General features: G+C 40.9%; 1 long non-coding RNA gene across 1 annotated transcript in view; it reads left to right on the top strand.

Annotated features, from left to right (window-relative positions):
• Window positions 1-14,877, top strand: part of LOC310759905 — a 115,522-nt gene extending 100,645 nt beyond the window's left edge. The window contains exon 2 of the long non-coding RNA XR_014546630.1: window positions 14,635-14,877. This is a non-coding gene — a long non-coding RNA (uncharacterized lncRNA). The remainder of the gene's footprint in view (window positions 1-14,634) is intronic.
• Window positions 14,878-17,408: the final 2,531 nt, after the last annotated feature.

Raw genomic sequence — 17,408 nt, 5'->3', positions numbered from 1 at the left:
CAACAAGGGTAGGGTGTGGATCTGAAGTGCGGAAATGTGGGACCCTGCAGATGTTGTTGGACTCCATCTGCCATCAGCCTTCAACATCTAAAGGGCCACATGCTTCCTATCCCTTGTTTAAATGGAAGGAGGTAATGAATCCTACTCCTTAGGAATAAGTGACTAGCACATATGCACACCATAGGGGTGCGGGTGGCACTGTGGGTTAAACCACAGAGCCTAGGACTTGCCGATCAGAAGGTCGGCAGTTCAAATCCCCACGATGGGGTGAGCTCCCGTTGCTCGGTCCCTCTCCTGCCAACCTAGCAGTTCGAAAGCATGCCAAAGTGCAAGTAGATAAATAGATACCGCTCCAGCAGGAAGGTAAACAGTGTTTCTGTGCGCTGCTATGGTTCGCCAGAAGTGGCTTAGTCATGCTGGCCACATGACCCAGAAGCTGTACGCCGGCTCCCTCAGCCTATAGAGCGAGATGCGCGCCGCAACCCCAGAGTCAGCCACGACTGGACCTAATGGTCAGGAGTCCCTTTACCTTTACATATGCACACCAAGAACTGGAAGAGAGCTCATATGGGGATTAGGGGGTGAAAGTAACATACATGGAATGTGAACAAGTATTTGCTCAGGCAGCTTTATAGCTATCCCAGGGTGATGTTGTCATTTGCGTGTGACTTTGGGGGCATAATTTCAGTGAGATCTTTGTTCCTCACAGGATGTCACAAGGCTGAACTTTGACATGCATCAAGCCCAATCTCATGGGGACAACGTTTGCGCTGTGTGTTTCCATACTATAACGGACAAGGTCATCTGGCAACCTGCTGGGAAGATTTGCCTGGCTTTATTGACTCTGACCAGTCCAAGAATGATGCTTGCTTCTCTTTTATCAGCTCATATAGAGATGTCGGCTGTGCCTTAAAGTTTCTAATTAAGTGCATCCTAGAGTCGTTTGTAGGTATTTATGGCGGATATAAATGACACTGAAAATGTCCAAGAGTTGCCACTTCCAAAAATAAAAATGCCCAGAATCAAGAACTCAGTGTGGTAATTGGCCCATCAGGACAAGGGAGCGGTGCTGCATCAGACATAAAATATCATTTGGAAAGGCAGTGGCCAGTATTTTATGCTGATGTTATTTAAAGAGATTATTTTATGTTACTGGAGATGCCAGTGACCTGGGCCCCAGCAAGGATAATCCCATCTCTTACTTGAAATTGGCAATATTGATTCCATTCTCACAAATTCTGGAACTTTAACTCATGCCCTTCTCTTGAAGAGGTCAATGTTCTGAACAACCCAACCCAATGTGTATTTACTTAGCCATGGTCATATGTTTATTTGTATGCAAAGGAATTCCTCCTGCTTTCAATGAGGTTTCATTTACTTCCTAGCATGTGCAGATAATAGGCTTCCAGTTCAAATTTTGAACTAAATTTAGCACCGTCACAAATGTATGTTGATGGCTGAAATATGGCAACCAGTTCCCATCATCCCTGGCCATTGGCTCACGCTGGTTGGGGCAGATAGGAGTTGAAGTCCAGCAAAATCTGAAGACCCCATGTTCCCCGTCCCTTGGCTAAGGGATCTTTGAAGGGTAATGGGTGCACCTCAGATTGTGAGGCAACATCTTTAAGCGACGTTAACTAGCAATTGCCACTAACAGAAGATTCTTGAATCCAGTGAGATTATTTGATTAAGGAAAAGATTATACAGCAGGAGGAGACATAGAGTTAAGCATTGGAGACCATTGTTTGTTCATGAATTCTCAGTAGATTCATTACTGGTTAAGCTTTCCCCTTAACCAAGTAATTAATATAAACACAGCAAGAGAATGAGGAAGTACAAAATCACCAAGCATGTTAGTACAGCAAATTTGATGTATATCTGATTTCATAATGTACATTTGAAAGTATGAATAAATTGCAGCAGCATAATAAGCATTTTATTCCCAGTCTACTTAATAAAGGGTTTCTCAGAAGAGAACATTGGGAAGCTAATTTTTAAGCTCTTGTTAGACCAAACACGATGCGGTGACCGCTGCTGTGTGAATGCAGTTAATGTAGGCATGTACTGTACAGTGGTACCTCAGGTTAAGAACTTAATTCGCTCTGGAGGTCCGTTCTTAACCTGAAACTGTTCTTAACCTGAAGCACCACTTTAGCTAATGGGGCCTACTGCTGCCACCGGAGCACGATTTCTGTTCTCATCCTGAAGCAAAGTTCTTAACCCAAGGTACTATTTTCTGGGTTAGCGGAGTCTGTAACCTGAAGCGTCTGTAACCTGAAGCGTCTGTAACCTGAGGTACCACTGTAATGAAAATAGGAGATGGTGTGGGACCACAGCAGAGAAAAAGTAGATAAAACTTCTCTCCATTCCTGTAAGCAAAATGCTGCGGGGGGGGGGGGGAGAGCTGTGACTGCATAACCTGAAACCTTCAACAATTAAGGACCATTAGCACAGAGTAATCACTAGCACAAGATACTTCTGTGCCATCTAGGGCTGTTTAATTAAGTCTAAGGCACTTTCAAGACACTACCAGGGTTGTCAAAAAGTAAAAACTGGGACAACCCAAAAAGTTATGGAGCTTTTTTTAGACAACTCCCAGAGTTGTCGAGCCTTTTCTTTTTTTACAAAAACACCAAAAGAAAAGTGATTTTTCAATTGACTTGCCTAAAATCCAGGACAAAGCGCCGCCTTTCAGAAGTTACCCCTGGACGGGGACTTCCGGGTTAGCACCATCAGCTAATGGCGGACTCCCTCCGATCTGGAGGGACTAGCTCCGGGGAAATTGGGTCTATACCGCTACGGCGAAGCGGGGACCCTACAGAAATCATAGGCGGGTGAAGCCTGTGAACGTGGGACTCGGCGGGCACCTTTTGCGCCCCCCCAACTCGCAAGGAGACCCGTTTACAGGCTTCGGAGCGGAGCGGGTGAGTGGCGCGGTGCTGTGAGTCAACTGCTTTTTTCACGGAGCAAAGCCGCATAGCCGTTGCTGGAGAGCGCTGACTTTTTCTTGTGGACAATTGGATTTTAAACAACAACCCGTGAGTAGAACGGAAATTGGGCTTTTAAAGTATTTTTAAATTGGCACCGATTGGGGAAGGTCTAAACAGGAAGTCCACCTCCCCTTTCTGTAAATAAACTGAAGCAAAGAACTTGTTAACTAAGGTCGTGGAAAGTCTTACGTAAAGGATCTGAACTCCACTGATTGAAACTACTATCAATATCTTCTTAGAAGCAGGGAAGCCTGCAGGTGAGGGTTAAAATTTGGGAACTGAAGCGCCACTTCCCTAAACCCGGGAGCGGTCTGTGAGAGCCCGTTGACGGATAAATCTGACAGCTGTCAAGCTAGCTGTCAAGATACAAGCTAGCTATCAAGATATAAAAGAAGGACTTTGTTTCTACTGTCCGTTTCAGTATTTAAAAAGAAGGAAGGAATTGTTACAATTTTACGTTTGGGACCTTTGGGACTGTGCTGGAAGGAGTGATAAAAGGAACTTGTGTCCCTCTAGAGGGAGCTCTGGGATATTGTCGTAAGGATGCAGCTGGGAAATTGCTTAAGATAAAAGTTCTGAGAAACTAATTTTGACCTTGGACTTCTTAAGGATGGCGGTCGGGAAGGAAGTCGAGTGTCAGTTGAATAGAACATTTTATCTGTTGGGAAAGCTGCAAGACCAGATAAATGTTATGGCTACTAATGTTGTAACCTTGGGAACAAAAGTGGGCATTAGTAAAGAAGTTGACAAGAACCCGGCACAATAATCTTTTCCAACTGAACAAATTGAAGAATCTGAGAAGGAGGAATCTGTTGTGATTAAAGTGATGCAAGGGGGAGCCGTAACCCTACAGAGGCAAATGGTGGACTATAACTTGAGGCTTTACATGATGGCAACTAGGAGGAGCCAGTTTTTGGAGATGGAAGCCCGGCTTGGTTTGGAAAATGAAAGATGGAGAGATCACCCTATGTGGAGATCAAATGACTTTTGGGATACAAATCTGAGTCAGGCGGAGGCTGGAGTTTTGGGGGCCTTTGGATTTGAAAGGAGTGTGAAACAAGATTTGGAATATCCTATAGGCCCTACTTTTAACTACGGAAGTCTGGCATACCTGCTAAGAAGGAATATGACTACCGACGGGTTGGAGCTTCACCGAGATCTGTTCTTTAACACCAAAGACTACCAAAAAGACCGGCAGAGGGGACATGAAAGAGATTTAAGAGCCTCGGACTTAAGATCTCCGGGTTGATGGTTTTTCGAGATTGATGGAACTATCGCTAGGGGGCGAAACTGGGGAGGGGAGTTGGTGAAAGAAAATTGGGAATTTAAAATGTATATATTATAATTTTTTTAAAAAAAATCTTTTAATGAGAGATGGGAAAATCGTGGAATGGAATTTTTTCTGACCCTAGGGGAAACATTTTAAGAATAAGCTTAGATATATAAGTTTTAATGAGAAATAAGATTAAATAAAGTAAAAGTGGATGATTAATTGGTGAAAGAAAGAATGGGAAACTATAGTATAATAAGATAAGATATAAGGATAAAAATAAGGTGAAGGATTTGCTGAAATATCTATATGAATTAGAATGAAAAGAGGGGAGGTGTGAGGAGGTCAAGGAGATAAGTTAAGAAAGGGAGTTATATTAAGGTTTAATTTGTTCTTTTGCTTTTCTTTTTTGTTTTTTTGGATTGTGTGTTTTTTCTTTTTTCTTTTTTTTTCTTTTTTAGTTGTTTTTGCTTTTTCTATTTTTCTATTTTTATTTTTCTCTTGCATATGTTTTGACTTTACATATTGTGTTCTTTTTTGTAACCTTTTAAAACTTGAATAAATATTATTAAAAAAAACAAAAAACAGAAGTTACCCCCGGACGTCAATTCTGTCTTTGAAATCCCGAAAACGTCCAGGGAAATCCAGACGTATGGCAGCCCTGAGTTAGAAATGCAGAGAGACTGTTAATGCCTGCTTCCAGGGCATTGTTAACACAAAAGTATTTCGAAGAATATTTGAACTGAAAGGGTGAGAAAGAAGACATCGTATCATGGTGACCATCTTAAATCGTAACTGCCCTAGACCTCATACCTATTTTAATCCTGAACAGCACTTGTTTCTTCACATTTTCTATATCTACTTTATTATTGGGCTGCCAGGTCAATGCATGGGGTTGTCATGTGTTTGGATTTTTACCTCTTGAAATATGCCAACCCTATCAATGCACCCACATTGATTATTTTATGAAGATTGCTGTGAAATGCATACAAAGTGTAAAGATGCTGGAAGTATGTGCTATAACAGAGCAAACATTACTTTGCATGCAATATATGATTCTGGATAGGCAAAGAATTGTGAGTGGCAAACATTTCCGCAACAAGAAGTGCATCAAAACCATGAAACACAATGAACTTGAAAAAAGTTTAATCAGCTTAATAAATTTGCTGCAGCTCCAGCTGTTCTGCCTTCTCTGTCGTCTTCATTTCTTATTTTTTAATGCTTTTATTAAAGATTTTCTTGGATTACAAATTTGAACCCTGATGTCTGGCTGCTTGACTCTTAAGAACCAACTTGCAACCACCGATTCACTTGATTGCAGGATATTTGCTGCTCTGGAAATATGCTAAAGAGGAACATGTTTTCCTCTAATGCTACTTTTGCATTATTAATGTTGCTGGGCTGCAGTTTAATAAAGTAATTAATTGCCAATTAACCAGCAGATTTTTTTTCCCCCAGGAACATTCCACTCCCATCAAAATCAACGAGCTTCCTCTGTTAACTTAATAGCAAGCTGGAGGAACCTCCGTGCCCTCTTGTTCCCTTATGTCTCTAACTTCTGTTTTTTTATTTTTTGTTTTTTTATATAAATATTTATTAGATTTTCCAATTTTATACAAACACAAAAAGAAAAAGAAAAATATTAAAAACAAGTCAATTTCAGTAACAATTTTTCAATAACATGTTTCTTTGACTTCCTCATACCTCCCCTTCTTGTTTTCTATTTCAAATTGTTAATCCAGCAAATCCTAATCTCTTAACATTTCTTTTAATTAACACCATATTTCCCAATCAACTTTTTAAGTTTTATGACTTAAACAATTTTAATCCCTATTATCTTTATCATAGCAGCTAGAAACCACAAAAATTCAATCCAGCATCTTTTCAGAGTTCATTAATTTTGTAATATTTCTGTAAATAATCCTTAAATTTCTTCCAATCTTCTTCTGCCGACTCTTCTCCCTGGTCGCGGATTCTGCCAGTTATTTCTGCCAGTCCCATACAATCGATCAACTTCATCTGCCATTCCTCCAGAGTGGGTAGATCTTGAGTCTTCCAGTGCTTTGCTATAAGTATTCTTGCTGCCGTTGTAGCATACATAAAAAAAGTTCTGTCCTTCTTTGGCACCAAATGGCCGACTATGCCCAAGAGAAAAGCCTCTGGTTTTTTTCAAGAAGGTATACTTAAATACCTTTTTCATTTCATTATAAATCATTTCCCAGAAAGCCTTAATCTTTGGGCACGTCCACCAAAGGTGAAAGAATGTACCTTCAACATCCTTACATTTCCAACATTTATTATCGGGCAAATGATATATTTTTGCAAGCTTGACTGGGGTCATGTACCACCTGTATATCATTTTCATAATATTCTCTCTTAAGGCATTACATGCCGTAAATTTCATACCTGTGGTCCATAACTGTTCCCAGTCAGCAAACATAATGTTGTGTCCAACATCTTGTGCCCATTTAATCATAGCTGACTTAACCGTTTCATCCTGTGTATTCCATTTCAGCAGCAAGTTATACATTTTTGACATAATCTTAGTTTTAGGTTCTAGCACTTCTGTTTCTAATTTAGATTTTTCCACCTGGAAGCCAATTTTCTTGTCCAAATTGTAAGCCTCCCTTATCTGAAAATAATGGAGCCAGTCTCGCACTTTATTTTTTAGTTTCTCAAAGCTCTGCAATCTCAGTCTATCTCCTTCTTGTTCCAAAATTTCCCAATATTTTGGCCATTTGGCCTCCATATTGAGCTTTTTCTGGGCTTTAGCTTCCATTGGATATTTTCCAGAAAGTTCTTTTTCTTGTTCTAAGACTCAGTATATACTAAAGGTGGAGAAAAGTTTCAGTTCACATTAATTCACAGTTCACGGACATATACGCAGCTCAGAATGCAGTTCCCAATTGGACCGCACATTTCACTGAATTTTGTGGTGCAGTTTTGGCTCAAAAAACGCATACAAAATGTGTATTTTGTATTACCTTTGTTGCATTAAATATATTTATATATTAAGTGAAAAGCATAATAAATTGATTGAAATGCATATTTTGGAGGGAAATGCAAATAAAATTGTGTAAATAAAAATGTATTTTTCTCCCTGTGTGTGCAGTCTTGTTTTGTTTTTATTAAAAAGCACCCACAGAATATAAGACTGAATTGAGTCCATGCAAAATTGACACGGAGCGGAACTAAGATGATCTGTTCATCCATAGGACATAAGTGTTGACATTTCCATTCCACCTTAAGGAACAGGCATGAGATTGTTGCGTGTCACATGTCTGTTTACACTCCAGCACAGTATGCTGGGAACTTTCGTTTGTTTATAGCTTTTGCTGTTCTCTCCAAGATGACATGAGAGAGAGACGACATGTTTCTTTGTTCTGATTTATGTTTAATAAATCTGTAGCTGTAGCATGACTTCACATGCCTCACGCCTACTTCTGTGTGCACAGTACACTCTGCTAATTGCGTGCCCTGGCTTTTAAAGTCCGGGTCGCTGATTTATGTTGGAGCACAGGCCGATGGAAGGAGACGTCCAAGCTGGGCTTGCCGGCTGGCCTCTCACCCCTCTGCATGTTGACAATAAGTGGGTATGATTTTTACAGAAATGTGTGTGTGTATTCACATCTTAGTTAGAAAAGCATGGAACTATCACATGCAAGTTCAAGTGTTTCAGTTTTGAAACCAGGAAAAAATGTATTCATACAGCCTCAGGGATCTATAAAACACACACCTGTTCAGGGTCCCCCCCCCTTTAATTTTATAGAAATTGCTTTGCCAATAATTCGCTTTCCTGTAAAACATTCATGCTTTTATTCATGTTTACGGCACCCCTGACAATACAGCGACCATAATCACTTGTCCATTCCCCACCTAAACCAGCACACCTCAAAGAGCATTCAATCTTTCCTGTTTCCCATGGCAAAAGATGAACCATTCAGCTTTTTGTCTATATTAGTTGATTATTTACCATCCTGTTCCACCTTGTTTCTTTTCTTTTTTAAAAAAGAATATTTTTATTAAAGATTTCTTTGTTTACAAAAATACGTGCATTGTCTCTTTTTTCAACATGTTTCTAACACTTAAGGAAGGCAATGTTAAAAGCCACCATAAATCTAGGAGATAAAATATTTCTGGAGATATGAAACATGAAAATACAAATGCAATTTACAATAACCTTGTATCAGATCAGACAACACCAAACAAAGACACGTACATTGATTAAAAAGTGGCTCCTAAATAAAGCAATGTGTTGTATTCTGCCATCAAAATTTTAGTACAGTTGGCACATCATAAGCAGTGGATATGTTGAGACTTGATTGGTGTGAAGTATTGTACATGGAGCTGCCTCCCAAGAACATTCCAGAACTTCATCTGGTTCAACATGCAGCTGTGAGGCTTTTAACTGGATCCAGTTTTGTGGCGCACGTAACTTCTCTTCTATACCAACTTCAGTGGCTGCCCTGTTGTTGTTTTTTCTGGATGCAATTCAAAGTGCTGGTTGTCACATTTAAAGTCCTAACAGGTTTTGGACCAGTTATTCAATGGCTGCCTCCTCTAGCATGGTCCTTCCTGTAGGATTGATAATGCAAAGTTTGTGCAGAATCTGGAGGCTTTCATTTTGTGAATCCTCGGGTGGGAGAGCAGGCTTACCTTAATGCAGACACACACAGAGAGACACTTGGTAAGGAAAAAAAATAACAAAGTAACTTACCTCAGATAGGATATACCATATTTTTCGCTCTATAAGACGCACCAGAGCATAAGACGCACCTAGTTTTTGGAGGAGGAAAACAAGAAAAAAAATATTTTGAATCTCAGAAGGCAGAACAGCAAGAGGGATCGCTGCGCAGTGAAAGCAGGGTGCAGCCTGCATTCGCTCCATAAGGCGCACACACATTTCCCCTTACTTTTTAGGAGGGAAAAAGTGAGTCTTATAGAGCAAAAAATACAGTAACTTTCTCGTTCTAAACAAACTAGTCAAGACACAAAGAGCTGTACTTTTCGAGTGCAACAGGACTGGTGCTCCTGATACTGTAAATAGTCCTTTGTATGTTTGTTGAAGTATGTTTACTTGCCAGAGCCAACATACAGCTCCTCTTGGTGGACCTTGAGGTTCTGGTAGGAAGAAAAGTAGTTCTCACAAGCCTGAAGCCTGACTTAGACTATCTTGCTATTCCCCCCTCCCAATTGTTTATTGATTTTACTTATTTATACACAACAATCTACGTTTAACAATCCCACCCCCAACAGAAGCACCCAGCATACATTAAACCTTTAAGTCATTTCCATTTTTAAACAAAGGTCCCATTCTACAAGTTGCCATGGGTTGTCAGAGGGCTGTTCTATAATCATGTTCTAGCGATGTTGCTTATGTAATAAAACTATGCCAGGTTGATTGACAGGTAGTGTTTTTCTTGTCTGCTCAACTCTCTTGGGTATGGGCTGTTAGTTTGTCCATTAATATTAAGTCCCAAAGTTGTAAGTTCCAGATCTCAAACATTATCTGTATTTTGAGTCTTCTAATACCTTGCAATCGTAAGCCATGCTCTTGCTATTTAAAATCAGCAAAAGGATTGACACAGATCAGCATATGGCCTAGAATCATAAAACTGTTGACTTGGAAGGGATCACGAGGGTCATCCATTCCTACAGCTCGCAATGCAGGAATCTTTTGCCCAACATGGGGCTCAAACCCACAACCCAGAGATTAAGAGTCTCATGCTCTACTGACTGAGCTATCCCTGTCCAACACTAATAGCCTTCATCTGGAAGCAGTGTTAGCCCACTATCCACAAACCATCTATTCTGGAAACCTTGCTGCTGTCCTTTGGATTTTAGTTCGGCATGAGAGAGACAGATCTGGAGGGAATGTGGTGTGGATTACAGTTATAATGACCTTCTATCCAGCATGAAAAATTTAGTAGTAATTTTGGATCTTGCCAAAAGCAGAATGGCACTTTCCAGATGTGCTTAACGCTTCACGGGAGCCGTTCACAGCTGAGCCATAATGTCATCTTTTTCACACCTGGGATGACGTTCTGTTCTGAATAACTCACTTCAGCTAAAAAGCAGCCCTTGATGTTTCCTCACACAGTCTACTTATAAAAAGATTAAGCAAGATAACCATTATTCCCCCATTATCTCCCCCTATTTTCTACCTATTGCAGTGTTTATATGGAATGTCTCCTACTAATTTTGCTAGCATGTTATGCCCTCCAGCTCCACACAATGTCATCAGCAGCTCTAGAAATGACAGTACTTCACTTAATGAGGGAATGCTTTTTCTTTTTCTTTTGGGATGCAGGAGGTGAATAATTTCCCACACCATTTCTTGTCTTGCCTTTTGTATGGAATTAACAGGAATGAACTGCCTGTACCAGTTTTGATTGAACTACACAAGGTTCAGAATTAGTTATGGCTGACTGGCAAGGATGTGCCCTCACCACAAAAGCAGAAAGGCTTGCTGCAATTGCTGATAGAACCATCACAGAAATGTTTTCCAGAGTGATGTGATTAGTTGGGGATGAGAAAGTATGATGTGAACAGGTTGCTTCAATTGGTCGTTTCGATGACGGACAGATCTAAGAACATAAAAACAAAGGAAGAGCCTTCCTGGATCAGGCCCATGGTCCACTATCCTGTTCTCATAGTGGCCAATGACATGGAAAGTCCAAAATAAGGACCCCTTTGGGCTCAATATATAATGATGATGTAGCTTTTGTTGCAGTAACTTGGCTTCCAAAGCCAAGCCATGTTTGCCGCCGCCGCCACCAGCAGTGAATCATGGCAACTGTTAAAAGACTCCACCGTATCACTGTGGTTCCTTGTATGATCCATAACATGTGTGATGCCACCTCTCTTACTTCACTGAAGCCTCTTCTCAAAACACACCTCTATCAACTGGCCTAGACCCTGAGACCATCATCTGAGGCCTTCCTTCCTGTGCCCTCACCAGAGAGTCCCAGAGGGTTGTGTCAGATGGCAATGGTGGTTGCTCGTGAGTAACCAGTCAAGACTCCGACCTGTCTTTTACAGGTTTTATTTTGGTGCAAAACTATTTACAGTGCAGTACCACAAGTTCATGTCTGCCTCAATCGCTAGCAGAATCCAGGAGTGGTCCTTTCCGGGTCCTCCCCCAACATAAGAGCTTAGTCACCCCCAGCCTTTTACTTCCTTCTTTGCCTTTTACACCTCTGCACAGGGTGGGCGACGGAAGAGGTGTGCTTCCCTCCTGGCCGGCTTGGCCAGGAGCGGTGCTGAGGCTCCCAGCAGCATCCTCTGGTCCCTTCCCCTCTTCCCCACTGGAGGTGTGGCTTTCCCCACCACAGGAAGAGGAACTGCTTCACAAGAATTTCGGAGGCTCCCTGTAACCCAATTGCCCCTCTGCTTTGAGGCATCTGATCAAGATCTGTATTTTAAAATGAGCTTAAAAAATATATTTGCAAATGTTTGTATCTCTCATGCCAGGCATAAAGCAGGTGGCTGAATACTCTGGCAGCTGTTTATCTTCCTGTTCAAGGGCCCCAGTATTTCAGGGTTGTAAAAGGAAATTACAGGCTGGGAGCAAAAGGTCACACTGACCATACAAATTATAGAATACAATCAAGCTACAAAAACACAATTAAGAATTGGTAAATAGTAATAATTATTGTGCCTCCCATTAAACTTGAGCCACATCTTCCTAAGGTTAAAAGGGAAAGAGCTAATAGAAACAGCAGCTGGCTTGAAAGGGGGGGTGTAGATCTAAGGGGTTGCTTTCAAAACTGTTTTTATTAAGTTCCGTTTTTACTTTGAAAAGGCCTTTCCTTTCCTTCTAAAAAGCTATATATGTTAATGTATGAAATATATTGGCTTAAATGTAATTATGCAAAAGATTTAGAAAGTAAGAAATGTTAGATTCTTATGTTAGATTCTTATTTCATAGAATCATAGAATCGTGGAGTTGGAAGAGACCACAAGGGCCATCGAGTCCAACCCCCTGCCAAACAGGAAACACCATCAGAGCACTCCTGACATATGGTTGTCAAGCCTCTGCTTAAAGACCTCCAAAGAAGGAGATCTTTCATTGATAATGTGTGAGAGGAGAACCCAAGATCCTTTTAAGATAAAAATTAAAAAACCATGCACCATCTGTTTTAGCCATCTGTTTTGTAGTGAATAGGGCAATAGGGCAAAAGGTGAAATGTTAATTAAGGTATAATAATTAAGGTATAATAATGTTAATCTAAGATATATGACTACTTATTTGCCATTTATAGATAGAAGGAAATATAGCTCTTTGTCTCCCATAAAAGGCAATAGGAAATGGGTGTATCTTTTATGATTGGTTCAAGCAAACAGCCAATAGGAATTTCAACCAGGCTGATTGGACAGAGGCAGCCAAAGGAGGAGCAAGGGGGCTGAGCTGAGGAAATATAAGTGCTGACCATCAGGGCTGGAGTGGGCAGAGCTTTGGTAACCATATACCACTGTGTCTCTCATTTATTTGTCTGACAAATAAATTATTATTTTAATTTCTCTATTGCTGCGTTGAATATTTCATTCCAGCTAAGCGTTAACCACAAGCAGGGTGCTACAGCTTCTCTTCCCTGTTCCGATGGCAGTCCCCTGACAGGTTGCAACATGAGAATAGGCCTTTTCTGCAGCGACTCCTCGCTTGTGGAATGCTCTTCCCAGGGATGATTGTCAAGTACCTTCTTTACATATCTTTAGGCACCAGGTGAAAACATTCTTCTTCTACCAGGCCTTTGACTGATTAAACAATCTTTGGTCTTTGTGTCTATGGCGGAGGGGGTTGTTGTTGTTGTTGTTGTTGTTAGGCATTTTGTGTTTTCATAGTGTAAATTGCCCTGTAATCTTTGGGTGAAGGGGGGGGGAAAGATGTTTGATTCAGTCCAACAAATAGATCCACTTGTGCATTTCATCTAATGCCCTACACCACACCAGTTCTCTAATTCTGCTTCAGTGGGTCTGCCCCGTAAGTAAGTAAAAGTTAGTTGATTCCGTCCCGTGGTAAGTATGCAGCCTTCATTTCTCCTGCCCATTTCATACCCTGCATACCATGTTTCAGCAATGTACAGGAAGCAGAAGAGCTCTCTGAGCTCCCGTTCCCTTCAGCAGTGCGCAGAAAGGGTCCGTGAGTGATTGATGCATCTTCAGGTCCAAAAATTTCCTAACTAGCCGCAGAGTTGCAAGTCTCACAGTATCAGCGTTTGATGTTGCATTTGTTAGCTAGATTGTGCTGTGAACTGGATAAACTTTTTTGATCCTTGTCCTCTCCTCCTATCTCTCACGGACCCCTGCTTTCCCTGCATCGAACTTACGCATCGAATAGAAGCTAGAAATGAAATCCGTCTGCATTGAGTGGCTTTTGTTGTCAAGGGCGTGCCTACAATGTTGTGTGTGGAAGAGAGAGGGGGTGAGGAGAAGAATGTGCGGAGAAGTAGGAAGAAAAACAGATACTTCTTCTCTTTCTTTTCCTCCCCAAAAAGGCTGTTTCTTCCGAGTCTGCTGTTATTTGCATAATTTACCATGGCAGCCGTTTCAGATGCTTTATTAATAACCTTTTAAGGGAGGCAGAACCACTCGTTCTGCATAGCTTTGGGTTAGAAATCCCTTGTCATGATTAAGTTGTTGAGGCTGAAAGCAAAGGGTGAGTCATCGCAAAATGGAGAATGCAGAGTAATCTGGTGGCAGGGAGGGGGGAATGGAAATTATGTGGTGGGAGGGAGGTTTAATAGAAAACGGTAGTTTTCAATTTTTGAGACAAGCTGACTGTCACAGTGGCTGGTAACATAGAATGGGGAGGATTATCCGTCAAAATCTCTTTTAAAATGTTCTTCTTTTCTTGCGGCAAAGGCTCGCAAAAAAAACAAACGGTATTGAGGCTAGAGCTATGAATCATGTTTCCAAATATCATTCGGAATTGCTTTTTGCCTTGTTTTGACAAGCCTATCATTATAGCAGTGTGGTGTAACAGTTACAGGCATAAAACTCAATGGAGCTGCATACATATTATACCTTGAAAACTAGGGTTGCCATATTGCAAAAAGTGAAAATACAGACACAAAAGCTGTTGAGGTTTTTTTTGGGGGGGGGCGGGTTGCAGAGTTGTTGAGCTTTAGTTGTGAAATCTCAAAAGAATTTACCATAAGTTTTTGAGCTGTTTTTAAGGGAAGTCACCAAAAATGACATTGCCGACGTGTGTTGCCATACATCCAGATTTTCCTGGATATCACTGTGATTTCCACCTGGACACTGTTTCCGACGGTCGATTGCCGTCTATGTCCAGGAAATTCCGGACGTATGGCAACCCTACTTAGAGCACATTCAAAAGCACATTTCCCTCTCAAAGAATTCTGCGTACAGTGGTACCTCGGGTTAAGTACTTAATTCGTTCTGGAGGTCCGTACTTAACCTGAAACTGTTCTTAACCTGAAGCACCACTTTAGCTAATGGGGCCTCCCACTGCCACCGTACCGCCAGAGCACAATTTCTGTTCTCATCCTGAAGCAAAGTTCTTAGCCTGAAGCACTATTTCTGGGTTAGCGGAGTCTTTAACCTGAAGCGTATGTAACCTGAAGCGTATGTAACCCGAGGTACCACTGTATTGTTGTTTGTTAAGGGTTGCTGAGAATTGTAACCCCGTGAAAAGTGAAGTACAGTGCCCACACTCTTTGAGGGAAAATTAACATCAACAACAGTAAAAACTCCTGTTCCACCAAAAACGCCCCCCCAAACAAAATCCTAACCCAATATTCTGTTCAGCCACTTCAGCTTTTGTAGCTGGAGTCAGTCAGGGCTCCACCCTCCCAGGCCAGGTGGAAAGAGGTTAGCAAGGCAGGGAGCAGGTCTTCCAGGGCTCACAACCAAGATGCTCTCTATAGGGTAGCTCACCCCAGCTGTTTTTTTGTTTTCCACACAAGAAAACCTGAGTATCACAGGAAAGAAGAATGCGAGGAGTGGTTTTAACTAAAAAAATTCACAGGAGGGGAAAGATTTAAAAAGACTTACCCCTCTCATATACTATTTTTCTACTTGAGCTTGAAGCTTCCATGGCTGCGGTGAAAAGGAAAAATGGCAGGCGGGGGAAAACCTGGCCTGCTTCTTATTTCCGATAAATATTTTGGGCTCTCAAGTTAGTTAGCAAAATATTTATAGACATAGAATGTATGGTTTCCTCCAGTGCCAACTGTTAGTATAATTAGAAATAGTCCTTTGAAGAATCTAGTACTTGCCCAGTAAGCCAATCTCTCATTTATTGATGCTCAAGGCTTGCACAACCACACACAAACGCATCACCGCAAACCCGAAAGTGGCACAAGAAGGGGTGTGAAAATGGCAAAAAAAATGGTGCAAAAGCAGTGTCTGCCAATCCCATGAACCTTTGCAAGTGCAATTCCAAGAGCCCTTGTACTGAACTTTGAGGACTGTGGAGAGTTGGAGTTTCAGCAAGAAGGGTTGGAGAGAGCGATTGTGTTGTTTGCAGGCTTTTTCAATGTCGTTCCCAATATATGCGACTTCACTTAAACGCATGGTACCTCAGAATGTAACCCCTGTGTAAATGGGGAGTTGCCTGTACTCATAATTCTCACAAATGAAAGAAAGAAAGAAAGAAAGAAAGAAAGAAAGAAAGAAAGAAAGAAAAGTCAAACACAATTTTATGACACAAAGAAAAATGGTGACAAAGTACCAATTGTCTACCAACTTTCAGAGACCCAGAACTATTGGCTAGGGGCATGTTTCCTAGCTGTGTCTTTTATCAAACAGAGAATACTGTGTTTCCATCCATTCCCCTTGTACTCAAATAACTAAAAATAGTAATAGCTGAATGCTTTTTACCGAAGCTTCCCAAACATTCTTCTTTCCTGCAGAGATCAAACATGGAACATCTATAAGGGTTAAACAGGAAATAGAAAAGGTGTATGTGACCGAGAGCAAATCCAGAGGGGGAAAACGTTTGTATTTTTTCCAAACAACAATTGCAAAATAATAAAATGTACTGGTTTATCCCCCCCCCCCAAAAAAAAACAGGATTGAAATTGTGTACTGAAGTTTGCCTGATTTTTCATTACTGATATTTAGTCTTCTAAATAATGTCTTTTGACAGGCTGTGATTTGAAACTACACAGCAGTTTATGCCTCTCTTCTTTTTTTAAAAAAAGAAGTCTGCTGGCTGTTGTTTATTATGTATTATGTAGTTATGTATGGCTTTAATGTTCTTATTCTTCTTTTAAATGTGCTGCTTTGGGTGCCGTAGGCAGATAACACAGCTTTCAGAGAACAGAGCTTTAAATAAATGATAAATCTGCATTCTATGAATCTTTTTTTTTTTAAGCTCCAAAGTGCTACAACAGTGCACTGAAGGGAAATGCATTGAGCCAGCCTAAATTCGTAGTCTTAGGGACTAGAAACATAATTCCCCCCACCCCAGAACAAAAGGTAAAATGTAAATTGTTGCCTAGAAGGGAGATGCTGTTAACTGTTACTCTGTAGTCTGAAAGTTTAGAGAGCTGATAGTGCACTTTGTGAATTTACTCTTTAATTAAAAGGCTTCAACACTTTTGTAATTTTGCAGAATGGATGATGCTTGTGAAAGATAGATTATAATAAGGTTCAGCAATTTACCTCCAAAGGCAGCGTATCAGTATTAATGAATATAGCACACTGGGGTATGAAGGTATTAATGTCTCCCATTTACAAGATGTGTTAGCTGAAGAACTGAGATGTTGTACGTATTATTAGCTCCAAGGCACAAAGCAAATTATTGTAGCCATGAACAAAAGTAAAGGTTCAGAGGCAGGGTCCGTTTCTTCCCACAGTAAATGAGCAACAACGAGCAACCAGAGGAAGCAACATTTACCCCATAAGCCAAGGATTCCCCCAAAATGTTGATCTGCTCAACTTTCTTTCAGAGTTTAGCTGCTCTGTGAGCTTAATTGGCCTAGAGATACACTTATTTGTGTTCAGTCCTTCATATTCATTGCTATGTCATCTATGTCTGGGCTACAAGATTCTGGGCAGGAATAGCCTAACTTCCATTGTTAAAGTTCAGGTAACGTCTAGGTTAGTTTACTGCAATGTGTTACACTTGGGACTGCCCTTGAAGATAGTTTGGAAGCTGAAGTTGCTGTAGAATTCAG

The sequence above is a fragment of the Podarcis filfolensis genome (genome assembly GCF_964270895.1).
Source record: "Podarcis filfolensis genome assembly, chromosome: 3".
Lineage (NCBI taxonomy): Eukaryota > Metazoa > Chordata > Lepidosauria > Squamata > Lacertidae > Podarcis > Podarcis filfolensis.
The sequence above is the reverse complement of the archived record's forward strand: the minus strand, read 5'-3'. Positions and strand labels throughout refer to the sequence as shown.